General features: G+C 34.1%; 1 pseudogene; it reads right to left on the bottom strand.

Moving 5' to 3' along the window:
* Positions 1-2,663: 2,663 nt before the first annotated feature.
* LOC124987689 (uncharacterized) lies at positions 2,664-2,776 on the bottom strand (annotated as a pseudogene).
* Positions 2,777-14,626: the final 11,850 nt, after the last annotated feature.

Genomic DNA, 14,626 nt, shown 5'->3' with positions numbered 1-14,626 from the left:
AGTAGAGGAAGGAGATTGAGGGAGGAGAAGGGATGATATAAGGGAAGAACAGTGGAATGGATCTGACCTAACTTTCTCCTATACATATAGAATATGTATAATCTCACCTTTATTTATATCCAGAAGGCACTAATTTAATAAAACTATAAGTAAATAGCAGAAAGACCAGTAGAGTAGAGGGAAGGGAACAGAAGGAAGGAGAAACAAAGAGAAAGGTAAAGTATTAGGGACTGAATTAGAACAAGTTATAGTCCATGTTTTTATAATTATACCAAAATGAATTCTAATATTGGTATAACTAAAATGAACTATTAAAAATTTTTGCTTACAAAGTAAAGAACCTGGTCTATTCTCTTGAAGTTTTCATTTGTGCTTAAAATTATTACACAGAAGAAAATATATTCTGAGTTAATTGTCTTGTGGTTGAAAACTAACCAAACCAAAACAATCTTAGTCTTCTAGCAGAACCATGGAAAAGGAAGGAAGACCAGGGAAAATAACTCTTCAACAGTGTAATATATCATCTTCACAGTATAAAATAACACAGATCCCCAAATAAATATTATCATTAATTAGGTTTTAAAAGCAAAAGTATAGACTTGTGAAGGATAATCCAAAGTATTATAAGGACAATAAGTAAGAGAGTTTATAATAATTTCTTTACAGAAAAAAACTTAGGTGACTTAAAATCAAATTCAATAGGTATAATTCTTTTTTGACATAAATCTCATTTTTGGTTATTTATTAAATATAAAAAAGCAGAAGTTCTGGGTTCTGAAATATGATTCTCTAATAAAAATAGTAGAGTGATTTGGTTCCATAATGCTGACACAGTATTTAAAAGCAAGAAAAAATAGAAGTATTTCTATAAAGTTCACCATTTTTATTCAGAAGTCCAATGTAACAAACCTGGCAGGCCTAGACTGTGTCTAAGAAATAGAGTTTCAATGTTCAACATCTCTAGCAATTAGAGAAATGCAAATTAAAACCACTGAGATTTCATCTCACTCCAGTGGGAATGGCGAGTATTAAAAATACAAGTAACAACAAATGTTGGCAAGGATGTGGGGGAAAAGGTACATTCACACATTGCTGGTGTGGCTGCAAATTGGTGCAACCATTCTGGAAAGAAGTGTGGAGATTCCTCAAAATACTAAAAATGAAAACACCAGTTGACCCAGCTATCCCATTCCTCTTTATATCCAAAAGATTTAAAATCAGCATACTACAGTGACACAGTCACATCAATGTTTATAACAGCTCAAGCTATAGAACCAACCTAAGTGCCCTTCAACAGCTGAATGGATAAAGAAAATGTGGTATATATACACAATGGAATATTACTCAGCCATAAAGAGGAATGACTTTATGACATTTGCCAGTAAATGGAAGGATCTGGAGACTATCATGCTAAGTGAAATAAGCCAATCCCAAAAAGCCAAAGGTCAAATGTTTTCACTGATATGTGGAGGCTAACCCACAATAAGGTGAGATGGAGGGAGGAATGGCAAATATCAAATCCCACCATCTTGCATATCCATAGAATGGGGTCCTAATTAGAATAAGATATATTCCATGCTTGTATAATTATATCAAAATGAATTCTACCATCATATATGACTAAAAAGAAGTAATAAAATATAAATAAATAAAAAAGAAATAGAGTTTCAGACACTTAGGAAAAACAATCAAAATATTAAAAAATAAGAAACAATTATTCTTTTCTGCATGAAAGCTTCAATTGAAGACATACAGATTATTGCAGAGCAATCACCAGACTATTCTTCTGGGCAGAGACCTTCCACTAAACAGTCAATTAGAAGCAAATCCAGATCACCTCTAAAAAATCAAGAACTGGGATAAAAAAGAAAAACTGACTAAAAATAAGACAGATCCATGGTTATCTAAGTTGGGGTCACAGTGGCATTAATTAGTCACATGGGAATATATGGCTACTATTTTTTTTATCCAGGGATTGGACCTTAGGGGCACTTAACCACTGAGCCACATTCCCAGCCTGGTTTTTCTGTTTTCTGTTTTTCGTTCTTCAGGACAGGGTCTCACTAAGTTACTAAGCCAGGTTTTGAACTTACAATCCACCTACCTCAGCCTCCTGAGCCACTGGGATGACAGGGCTGTGCCACTGCACCCAGTGGGCCTCTAATTTTGAAGTTAAGGGCAACTTGAAGACACTGTTGTTAATATTTATTGAAGATGGCCTTATTGTCATGTCTTAAAGGTGTAGGCATTATTGAAGGCAACACCCATAAATAGGCAGACACGTAACAATTATACCTAACAGTAATCGGTCACTCACCAAGAAAGAGGCATTTTATATTCATCTAATTCTTAAAGCAACCCTAAAACAATTATCCCAATTTACAACTAGGAAATCAGGTGCTTGGAGAGGTTGAGAAAATTGCTCAAGGTCACATAGTTAGTAATAATTAGTGGTACAAAGCTCCTAATACAGGCAGTGGGGTGCCATTGTTTGTGGTCCTAACCACTTTCTGTTTCTGTAATCCAGGAATTAATCATGAAGCAAAGCAGAGGGGACCAAATGCAGAGGACTTGTTTAGATGATTGGGCTGCCAAACAAAAAGAGATGCAGACAAATTTAAGAGAAATCTTGAAGGAATGATCAGACTTTTTTCTAAACTCCTATGACACCTGTGTTTAAAAGGCATTTTATGTGTCATCCTTACGCAGGGGCCATGCTAATCTTCTCTGTATCGTTCCAATTTTAGTATATGTGCATTTGACCCAGCTATCCCACTCCTTAGCCTATACCCAAAGGACTTAGTCAGTATACTACAGTGATGCAGCCACATCAATGTTCATAGCTGCTCAATTCACAATAGCCAGATTGTGGAACCAACCTAGATGCCCTTCGATTGATGAATGGATAAAGAAACTGTGGCATATATACACAATGGAATATTACTCAGCCATAAAGAATAATAAAATTATGGCATTTGCAGGCAAATGGATGAAACTGGAGAATATCATGCTAAGTGAGATAAGCCAATCCCAAAAAACCTAAGATGAATGATCTCTCTGATAAGCGGATGATGATACATAATGGGGGGTGGGAGGGGGGCAAAAATGGAGGAAGGATGGATTGTATAGAGGAAATGAGGGGTGCGAGGGATCAGGGGAAGGAAAAGTAACAGAATGAGACAAACATCATCACTCTATGTACATGTATGATTACACAAATGGTATGACTCTACTTCATGTACAACCAGAGAAACAAGTTGTACCCCGTTTGTTTACAATAAATCAAAATAAATAAACTTTTAAAACATAAGATAAAAGGCATTTTATATGAAGTTTCACTGTTTAAAACAAAAACTAGAGCTTCTCTATCTAAAGTAGCGATTAGAGCACTTGAAACACGCCCCCAAAGTCTGTCCTGTCATCCCCTTGAAGCTTTCAAAGAACCCAGGATTCTTCAGAACCTTAACTGAAACTCGAAACTTCAGACTTGAGGGGGACCTGTAAGCCAATCCAGTACAACTAGTCACTGGAAAAACAACAGCTATTTATAGTTATTTCTCATTTTGAACCAGGATTAAATTATGATTCAATTTATTTAAAGTACTCTAATACAAGAACCATGGTTTGTTCATTCAGTTTGAGTCATGCATCTTAGGATTTAATATTTACTAGATTCGAAAAAAAATGTGTAGTGCTGTGAAAACAATGTAAATATCAAGGATTGCCTAACTGCAGAGGTGGGAGAAGTAGCCTTTAGTTTTCATGTGGGTCAAATGGAATGATAATCACAACTAACTGGGAGGGTAACTCTGAAGGTCAGAAATAAAGTGCCCATTAGTGTCCAGCATATAGATATCAGTAAAAGCTGCTATTCTCATTATCCCCACTATTGACTTTTATTTCATAAAAATACAATGTGCTGAGCTGAAAATATGCTATACATTTCGCTCAATTTTCTTATGAGTGACCAAGTGTTATTTTTCTATTTTTGTGTTCTATTACTTTTAAAATGAATACAAAAATTCAATTGGATTTCTGTAGGAGGGTATGGATGAAAAGAGAGAGCCAAGTGTATTAAAGTGGAGTCAATTTGACATGGGTTATCTCCTTTTGTGTTAAGAATACAATTTTATCATTGTGCTCAGGGATATAATCAGTAAATGCTCCAATAACTCTTGTTGAAAAAAAAATAGAGTGGCTTCAGAGAAGAAATGAAGTGTCACGTTACTAGAGCAGATCAGTTGTCTAGACCAGTAACTGGAGGTGTACACTCAGAGAACGGGCACAGCAGAGGGGGGTGCTTGAGCCTGTCTACCACTGGATTTGCAACTTGTCCAGGGACGACTAGTAAAGAGGTCGAATGGGACAGCAATGACCAAAGGGATTGGGAAGTCTCCTAGGGCAGAGGTCGTCCTCAGAAAAGAGGCTGTCAGGCAGACAAGGATGGCCAAGTAAGTTAGTCATCCAAGGGAAAGGAAATCATGATTTGTATTTTGGCATACATTCACACAAACTTAAATCACCAGCTAATAGAGTGAAATGAACCATCCCGAAGTGCTGACAGAAGTTTTCTCACTGAAATCTCTATATAAAACCTGGGTAATGCTGGAGTAATATATTTGTGATTAATAGGTCAATATTCAACTCTAAGCAGACACAGGAAGACCTTGTCTTCATTTTTGCATGAATATAAGATAGCTGTATTTTACTTAAGGAATTCACACATCCAGAAAAGCACTGGCATCTCTACAACCCCAACAAAAAGCTGCAGGAAGAAACTAATAGTGGTGTCAAGTGGAGGCAGACTGGAATGGAAGAAATTTTTAAAATCAGATGTTTTATAATAGTTGACAGGATTTGGTTGTGCAGACGAGGGATCATCCTGCAAGAATCCCAGAAATGATTAGAAAATGGGTATTTTAGGGCAGCAAAAATTACTTTAAAAGTAAGGCAAGTACCTGCTGCCCAACTTGGGTTACTTGAATGACTACATGCTACATGGAACTTCTTCTCGTAGATGCTCCCATTCCAGGATGCAAGTTGTTCCAGATGCATTTAAAGAGTTGAACTGGGACAGCTTTGCAATCTGGCAGTTGTCCCAATTTGTGGTTCCACGGTGAGAAATCCGTGCTCTCTTTAGGAGGAGTAAAAACTCCCATTCCCGCTTTTTTAGGTAAAATTTGAGTAGAGGTTTCTACAACTACCAGAGTATACTTCCTTCCACACTCTACCATAAGGAAAATCTGGAGATTCGCTCTGGTTTGTAAGAGTGCTCCTTCATTTGCTGAAAGGTTAAATGTAGTAGAGATGAAAATGTGCCTTTCTGGAATCCCAATGCAAAGTGTAGTTAACTGGCTCTGCTGCTGTTCTCTAAAGCCCACTGACGAGTTAGGGCCAACATTATGCTTCTGATGGTCTGCTCCTAGCTGACAACTGAGCAGGGTAGGGGTACTGAGGCAGACCCATTCCTGAGAGACTCAGCACTATACTGATGGGCACGTCGGCTGAAAGACTCCTTGTCAATTTTCCAAAACTCCCTTTGTACTCTGCTGTAGTCTTACCATCTTTTCTACCCACACTTCCTTTTTTCTTCACAGAAGTAGAACTGCATCATGGTCTTATGATTTTTACAATCTCTGGTTCCCTTTTTCCTTTTCTTTTTCTTTCTTTCTTTCTTTTTATTTTATTTTTTTTTTAACCCTCACAGACATTGCCCTTAATATATCTCAGGCACACATAATTCTGTCTTGGCTTCTGTTTCTCAGAGACCCAAACTAACACAGTGGATAAGTGAAAATACTTTCAATGATCACTTTTGCTATTCCTGGAAAGTAAGTAGAGATTTGATGTGTGAAATAGATCCTGGGAGCAGATCCAATGGCAGTTAGTGTCCCCTAAAAGCTCATGAGTTCAAGAACACAAGAGAGTTTAGAGGTGCAATGATTGGATTGTGAGAATCTTAACTTAATCAGTGCATTAATTCCCTGATAAGAATTAACTGAATGGTAATTGAAAGCAGGTAGGGGGTGGCTAGAAGAGATGGGTCCTTGGGAGCGTGCCTCTAGAGTTTATATTTTGTCATGGTAAGAAGAGCGCTCTCTCTCTCTCTCTCTCTCTCTCTGTCTCTCTCTCCCTTCATGGTTCCTGAGTGTCATGTCCTGAGTCACTTTCCTCCACAACACTCTTCCACCATGATGTTCTGCATTATCTCAGGCACTAAGGAATGGAGTCGGCCATCTATGGACCGAGAGTCCCAAAATAAACTTTTCCTCCTCCCAGTTGTTTTTGTTAGGTAGATCTTTTGGTCACAACAGTGAGAAAGCTGACTAAAATAATAGTCAATAATATAATTGAGACCTAGGCCCCAATTCTACTGTTTATTTCATCTGTAGCAGATTTTTTTGCTACCCACTTCAGATTCCAGTTATACTCTTGTACAGATACATGCTAAACATATTCAATATCTATTTTTTTTCTTGAAGCTTTCTTAAAGCTGTGGAGGATACCTCAAGGCCACTGACAGGGACAGTCTGGATATTGCAGGGAGTTATAGCCTCTGGGTAAACCCTCAACCAATAGAATACCGTATCAAAGGATAACCTCCCATCCTTTAGATAGACAGTTTTAGAAGGCATTCTGTGTGCTTCTCAAAGGTCTCTGCAGAGGGAAGCCCTTTGCCTAAACCAGTAACATCAGCAACACACCCATGTTTGATTTTCTTCATTCCCTCTCCTACTCTCCTGTATTCTTAACTCCCATTTCCTGAGCTACTGTGTGAGATCCATATCCCAGTTGTGCTAGGGTACTGGGACAGGTTGCCAAAGGACCAAAGAAAATACCCAGACAGTGCACAAGACAGAAGGCTTTGTTGAGAAATGCTATTGGGGAAGCTCCAGTGGTGATGGGCTGAACAGACAGCACTTCCGTCCCTCACGGTGATTCTCCAAGCTGTGCCCCTTCTCCCCCACTGTATTTTATCCAGTGCCAGCCAGCTGGACAGGTGGCAGTGAAACATATCCTTTCCACAGTGCCCTCGGTTCTGCCTCACCATGGAGAAAGAGGTTTTATATGTCAGACTAAAGAAGCAGTGACTCAATCAGCATATACTTTCTTAATTTTCTTGTATGACCAGCATCCCAAATCCTGTAGTACATGCAAGAAAGTAGCTTTCTTCAGAGAACACTAGAACACTAATTCCCAGAGTACATGAGAGAAAGTTAGTGTCCTTTGAGATGACGTGTATTTGGATATTCAGATCCAGATCCACATTCATTGTTCCCTTAACTTGGCTAGGTTTCTGGGAGTGGGAAGGGGCATCCAGAGATAGTGTCTTAATGTCCCCCTCTTCTTTAACAATAACATAGGTACCTGACAAATAAACCATCTATGCCAAAGTCTGTTTCAGGTTCTACTTTGAAAGAGCTCAAAGCAAAACATCATCTCTATAAAATGAAGAGATTGATTTTGAAGATGATGATCTATCTTCATTATGAGCATCCTTCCCAATGTTAGAATCACATAGGTGGCACTTTATACTTTGATCCCTTGGCTACCTTTTAGTCGTTCAACTCTAGCACATATCGTGGCCCAGTTCTATGAAGCAAAACAAACCAAAAGATCTGAACCACCTACATCATCATATCTTTCATATGTCTGTCCTTTGTTGTTCATCTGATTGAGGAAACCATAAAAACCCATTCAGTTCTGACTCTGAACCTTTTTTGTTCTAGACCCCAGCAGCACAATTAGTTGTAGATATGGGGACCTTTGCAATAGCAAACATTGCACTGCGTTGTTTTTGTTAGTTTCTATGCTTAACTTCCTTATTAGAATAAAGGATAGGGAAAAAAATCTCTTCTGGAGAGGTTTGCACACTTTCTAGTGCTAAGAAGTTTCTCAATACAGTCTTTTGGCCCAAAATGAGCAATACACTTAGCAAAATATTTTAAGTGGAGTAAAATATGATATAGAGAGGGCATAAATATTATTTTAATGTTGTCTATCTTATTCTGAACACATGCAATGTGATAATAATTATTTTTAGTTCATTTATTAAAGCAAACATTTATTTTAATGATTAATGAAGTTGTTTTATCATGGAAATTCTCTTCCATTTAATCTGATCAGTCTCATTTACCCATGAATATCTTTAAAGTGGGAATAGAGAAATTCATCATTCCTGACCCTTAATGTGTGGTGCCAGCATTGCGCTATTTCCTTTGATCTTTATTAAGTAACAATAAAAAAGTTGCATATTATTATTTCTATTTAAAAGATGAGCAAAAACTTTAGACATTAAAAAACAAATCACTCAAAAGCACATCAGTGAGTCCAAATATCCTAAAAATTAGGGCTTTTCCTTTCATTTGACTCACACCTCATGCTCTTATCACTGTCTTAGCTAAGATCAAATGATAGGTACCATAGAAGGATAAAAGCCAACATATTTTGCTAATGAAGTGCCAAACATTTAACTTTTTGAGGGGGATATATTCTAAAGTGAAAAAAGTTATTATACCAAGATTGTTTTTTAAATAATTAAAGGAAAAAAAGTCTATAAATTACATAGTATAAAAATGAATTAATTTGCAACTGAACTTAGCTTCAAAATACAAAGTCAATGCTTGGAGTGATTTTAAGGAGAAAATTTAAAAATTAGCAATTACTATAAGAGTTTCCAAAACTACAAGAAATCAGTAGGAATAGAAGTCTAACAATACAACCAATACAATCTTTCTAATCACATACAGATAAGAACATACTGCGAGAAAGATATCAAACATATTTTCATTAATTCATGGAACACTTATAACTGACTGAGCAGCTAGACCTAAAGGAAATCTCAAAGAATTCACTATAATGTGAAACAGACCATATTCTTTTATTGTAGAACTGAATCCATTATACTTAGAGATATGAGAGTATAGATATTTAAAAATCAAATAATAATTTCAAGTTTCAATTACTGAACTGAATGAACATTTTCAAATTATTGAAAAGTCTTTTACTATTTTTGTTACTTTACAGTAATCAGAAAAAATGTTAGTTGCCCGAGATTTTATCTCTGGAAAGAGAATGGGTTCATTAAATATAATGAGCAGCGATTGGTGGTAGTGAACAATAGGATTTTTTTTTTCTTCTGGAGATTCTGGGGATCAAACCTAGGGCTACATGACCTGCAACATTTTTTTCAAACTAAATTAACTTTATAATAACTCATGGATTCAAGAGGAAAATGCAATAGAAATGACAAACATCTAGAACTGAAAGAAAATAACGCAATTTTTTATTGTAATTCATGTGACATTGCCAAAATAATGACTAAAAGAATATAGGTAACCAGAAAATCATAAGTCATGTATATACTTAAGTAATGAAGAAATAATTAAGAGAAGTTAAAAAGAAAAAATCTTTAGCAACAAAAATCAATGAAATAGAAAAAAATATTTTGAATGTCAATGATCATTTATAACAGAAGTGAACATTTTTAAAAATTAATGAAGCAAATACAGCTTCAATAAGGCTTCTCAATGAATCAGAGAAGAAAAAAAAATAACCACTGTGCAAAATAAAATAGTATACATAAACTACGTATATAGTTAATGTTTTATATTAAACAACAAATATTTTCCAAATTACAGGAGAATTCTCTAAACATCTTTATACCATCTTTTACTATTTTAAACTCAGATTAAATGGATAGTTATTAAAATATGTTAATTGCTAAAGTTGACTCAAAAATTTGAAAATAAACAAAATGAAAGACTGTATATGACACATAACTCACAAAATGTTTCCTACTTCAGATATTAACCAGACTAGGAATGCTATTCCTCATGTTTTCCAAATTTATCATAAGTATATTATTAACTCTAATTAAGAAATCTTTTAAAAATAAGACTATAGACCAATATCACTTAGATATATACATATATAAAGCCTAAATCACATATTAGCAAATCAAGTCAGTATCTGAAAGCAATAAGCATGTCTAATTTGCTTTAGAATTCAAAATATTTCAGTCTCAAACTAAACATTATAATTAATCACATTCATACATCAAGATTTCTAACATCAGGATATTCATTTGAAAATACTCAGTGTTGGTTCATGAGTTTTTAAAAATCCCTTAGAAAACTAGGAAGAGAAAAAAAATTATTTAATCCAATAAAGGGCAAATGCTTAAAAACAACCAAAAATAGTAGTGGTAAGAGTGAAACTTTGGTAATATTTCCATGAAAAGCAAAAGGAAATCACATGTGCTATTTTTTCATTCAGCATTTTATTAGAGATGTCAAAAATGCAATAAAAACAAATGGAATGGCATATAATATTGGAAAATAAGAGATAAACTTCTCATTATTTAAAGACAAAGTAGTTATCTGTCTAAAAGTTTCAAGCAAATAATTAGAACAATGTGAAGAACTCAATAAAATTTGAGCTATAAGCTTCCAAAACGAATGTTTTATATGCAATTACTAATCAATTAAAATGTAGTAGAAAAGATATCACACACAATAACAATAATAAAATATACTACTCTATTACAAATCAATAAAAAGGAAAAACCCAATTAAAACAAATATTCACTTTGAATACACACTTCACCAATAAGAAAATATGGCAAATAAGCATATGAAGAAATGCTCAGGAAAGGATGTTGCACCTAATTATTCCTTAGGGAAATGAATGTAAATTAAAATCAACATAAGATGCCAATACACATCTATTGTTAAAATTATAGATGTTAAAAGTAATGGTACAAATGCAGGTGAGAACACATAACAGCTGTAGTCCTCTTACCCTACTGGTGAGAATGCAAAGTGCATCGGTCATTTTGGAAAATAGGCAATTCATCATAAAATAAAAAAATATTCTTCCATATGAGATCCAGCAATACAATTCCTAGGATTTTATCCAAGAGAAATGTAAAAGGTATGTCAACATAAAGCCTGTGGGTGAACAAATGTTTATGGCAGTTTTATTCATAATCACTAAAAAACCGAAAATCAACAAAATGTTCATCAGCAAGTAAAAGGATAAATAAACCATAGTATGTTAGTCAATGGAAGACTACTTAGAAGTAAAGCAAATTACAAGGGATAACACCAATGTATCCTAAAAGCCTTGTGCTAAGTAGAGATAGTTAGTCACACAGTGTGATTTCATTTCGATGATATTCTGGTACGGGAACAGAAATCAGTGCTGCCAAAGTCTAGAGGTAGTATGCCTTGACTATAAAGGGCTCAAGGAAACTTTTGGGATTTCCTTCGTCTCCTCAGGCTGCTATAAATAAAATAGCATAAGCTGGGGAATTATAAACAACAACATTCATTTGTTAAACCTTTAGAGGTGGGAAGTTTAAGATCCAGGTGGCAGCTGATTCAGTGTCTGGTGAAGGCCTGTCCTGAGTGGAAGGGACAGGATGCTCTGGGATGTCCCTTTTATAAGCACACTGATCCCATTAATGAGTAGAGCCCTCATGACTTGATTGCCTCCCAAAAGTTCCCCATCTCCTATCGCCTTCACCTTCAAGGTGAGGGTTTCAACATGTAAATGTTGAGGGCGACACAAACATTGAAACTATAGGAAGAGTGATGGAAATAGCCTATACTCTGACGGAATGATCACATTACTTTATACATTTGTCTAAACTCATTGAACTGTACATTTGAAAATGTATATTTTTATGCATTACACTGCATACATATTTGATGCATATTCTTTCATATTCTTTAATAAACCTGAGTTAGTTTTAAAATAGAATACATATAAGATCCATAGAATATTTGAATGAATTATAAAATATATGTATAATCTTTTGTTTAGGAAAGAATGATTAAAGATCTAAATTATTTCCAAATTAATCACAAAATTCAGTGCAATTATAATCAAATTTACAATTACAATCAAACTCCTTGTAATTTTTCAAGCAATTTCCAACATTTACATGAAAATTCTAAGGAGTCAAGTAGATCAAGTATGATATTTTGAAGGAAAACAGGATGGTATGACTTGCTTTAATCAGATGTCAAGACATCATAAAGCTACTGTGATAAAAATATGTCATATTGGTTCAGGGAAAGATAGAGCAATAAGAAAAAATTGAGCATTTAAGACAAGACTAAAGCTTTTGTGGAATCTTTATGTAAAGTATAGGAAGCATTAAAATTCAAAGGGAAATGTGGTTAATCAACAAATAATATTGGAGTTCATAAGTTTCCATTATAAAATCAAATAAGTCAAATTATATTGAAAAATAACATAGTCCTAAACATAAACAACAACAACAAAAAAAACTTTATAACTGTATTTGTGATTAATATTGCCATAATATTTGGACAGGCTAAGTTTTTCTTGAAAAAGACTTAAATCATAAAACAGCAGTAATTCTAACTAAAATAACATTTAAAACTTCTATATTAAATGGGACTAAAGTTTTTTTAAAAACATTAAATTGGAAAATATACCAACAGACATTACAGACAATAGAAAAAATTCAAATGATTCTTATCAGTCCATGAAAATATGATAAACAGTCCAACAGAAAATGGGTGAAGAATGTATATTGGTAGTACATAAAAGGGAATAAGATGCAAATAATAATGTAAATAGATAGTAGTGGTTGAGGAACAAATGCAAAATAAAGTAAAACATCATTTCAAGCCCATTGTATTGGCCAAAGTTATAGCAATTTCAAATAATAGAAGAATGGGAACATACACAGTTATAGGGAACATAAACCAGGCAACTATTGTGAAGGGAAACTCAAAAAATTGAAGATAATTGAAGATACATATCTTACAACTCAGGAGTTCTGGTCTCAGCATACATATATGCATGCTCACACATGCATGTAATAAAGACATATGTACAGGGACATCCATTAGCATTGTTCGTAATAGGAAAAAACAAACAACTCAAATACCAGTCAATAAAGCTGGAGAATTAAACTGCAGTATGTATGTGTGTGTATGTATGTATACTATGTAAAAATATATTCACACACACGACAGAATAATACTTAGCACCAAAATGAATAAAACAGATTGACTAATAGATTTACACAGAGTAATTATAAAATGTATGTTGAGTAGACAAAGGTATATTATAGAAGAATCAATGTTATGGTATTAAAAGTACAGTAAGTAGTCTGGTATCTTTTCATGGATATATATATATATATATAATTATATATACGGATAAATTTATATATATTTATATACATATAAATAGAAATTTTAAAATTTGGACTAGAAATGTCTTAAGATTAATGATAGTAATTTTCTTTAGAGGGGAGGAGTAGATAAAAATCTGATTATTGTAGGGGAATCTAAAGAACTTTAATTTTATGTACACTATTTTATTTAAGAAAAATGAACAAACAGGCTAGTATATCAGTCTAACCCAAATTTGACTAGTAGAGACAATGTGCAACCATTTTTTATAGTTCTCTATGCAATCTCAGTTGATAATTTAAAGGGACCACAATGGGACCTTTTGCTGGAACAGAGTTTGCAACATGGCAGACTATAAAGAGGCAGTCCTCAGCTGAACAGAAGTGTGTACATATTCTGTAATGCCGATTGTGTGCAGGTACCCAATCTCAATGAAAAATGGTGCAATATTGCCTTTAGAGTATGAAAATGCAAAATTATCTTGAATAGTGGTTTCTTTTCTCCCTTAAGATTTGCCAAGAGAAAGCCCTGAAAACTGACCCACAACTTCTTTTGTTGAAGAAACAGACCTAGGTCTTTTGTCAATATGCAGTAAGAAATGGTTAAGCTCATAACATTCTATACAATAAGCACAATTATTTTACCTGAATTATTTCAAAATAGATATTATGTATAATAACTGCCAAAAAATATTAATATTGAATTTATAAAAACCTCATACAATTTACTGGTGAACACATTACTATGCTCTTCTTTGTAAAATGCACCCTAATATAAATAATGGTTTTTTTCTATAGAATTTTAGGCTTTAAGAAAAATGTATTTTGGAGACTCTTTACCAAAATGGTAATTTTAGTTTTATAGCAGTCACTTGTTTTAACTTATAAGAAAGTAATTAATATGTATTAATTTAAAATCTAGTTGAAAAAAATTAAATCAGTCTAAAGAAGCATACTATTTATAGTTCTACCTCTGTAAAAGAAGGATCAACATTAAAATAATCAAAAAAGTAAGTTCAAAATGATAGAAGTTTGACCACAGAGGCAGTACAAAAGAAAGACTATTCATCTGTGCTACTTGAATCCTTCATGTCTTCTGACAAGTATTCACTCTGGGTACATGGAAAAACATCACACAGTGGAGACTGAAATGGAACCCATTTCAGTGGGAACCCCATACCACAACTCTGTTTGCAACATTAAAGGCAAAGCAAAAAATATGAAATATGTGAAAATTCATCTGTGAAAAATACAGTTCTTAATAAAATTCCCATAAACCATGGGGAATGGAAGAAACTAAAACAGCTTAGAATAAAACAGAAACTGCCTGCCACTCTTAAAGGTAATTAGCTTAAAAACTTGCTGTTTGGGAAGGATATAATTGGTACAAAGTATAGGCCTGCTATCACGAAATATGATATTTTTTGTTAGAGAGGAGTGAGGAGTTCT

This window comes from Sciurus carolinensis, chromosome 6 (assembly GCF_902686445.1).
Source record: "Sciurus carolinensis chromosome 6, mSciCar1.2, whole genome shotgun sequence".
Classification (NCBI taxonomy): Eukaryota; Metazoa; Chordata; class Mammalia; order Rodentia; family Sciuridae; genus Sciurus; species Sciurus carolinensis.
The sequence above is the reverse complement of the archived record's forward strand: the minus strand, read 5'-3'. Positions and strand labels throughout refer to the sequence as shown.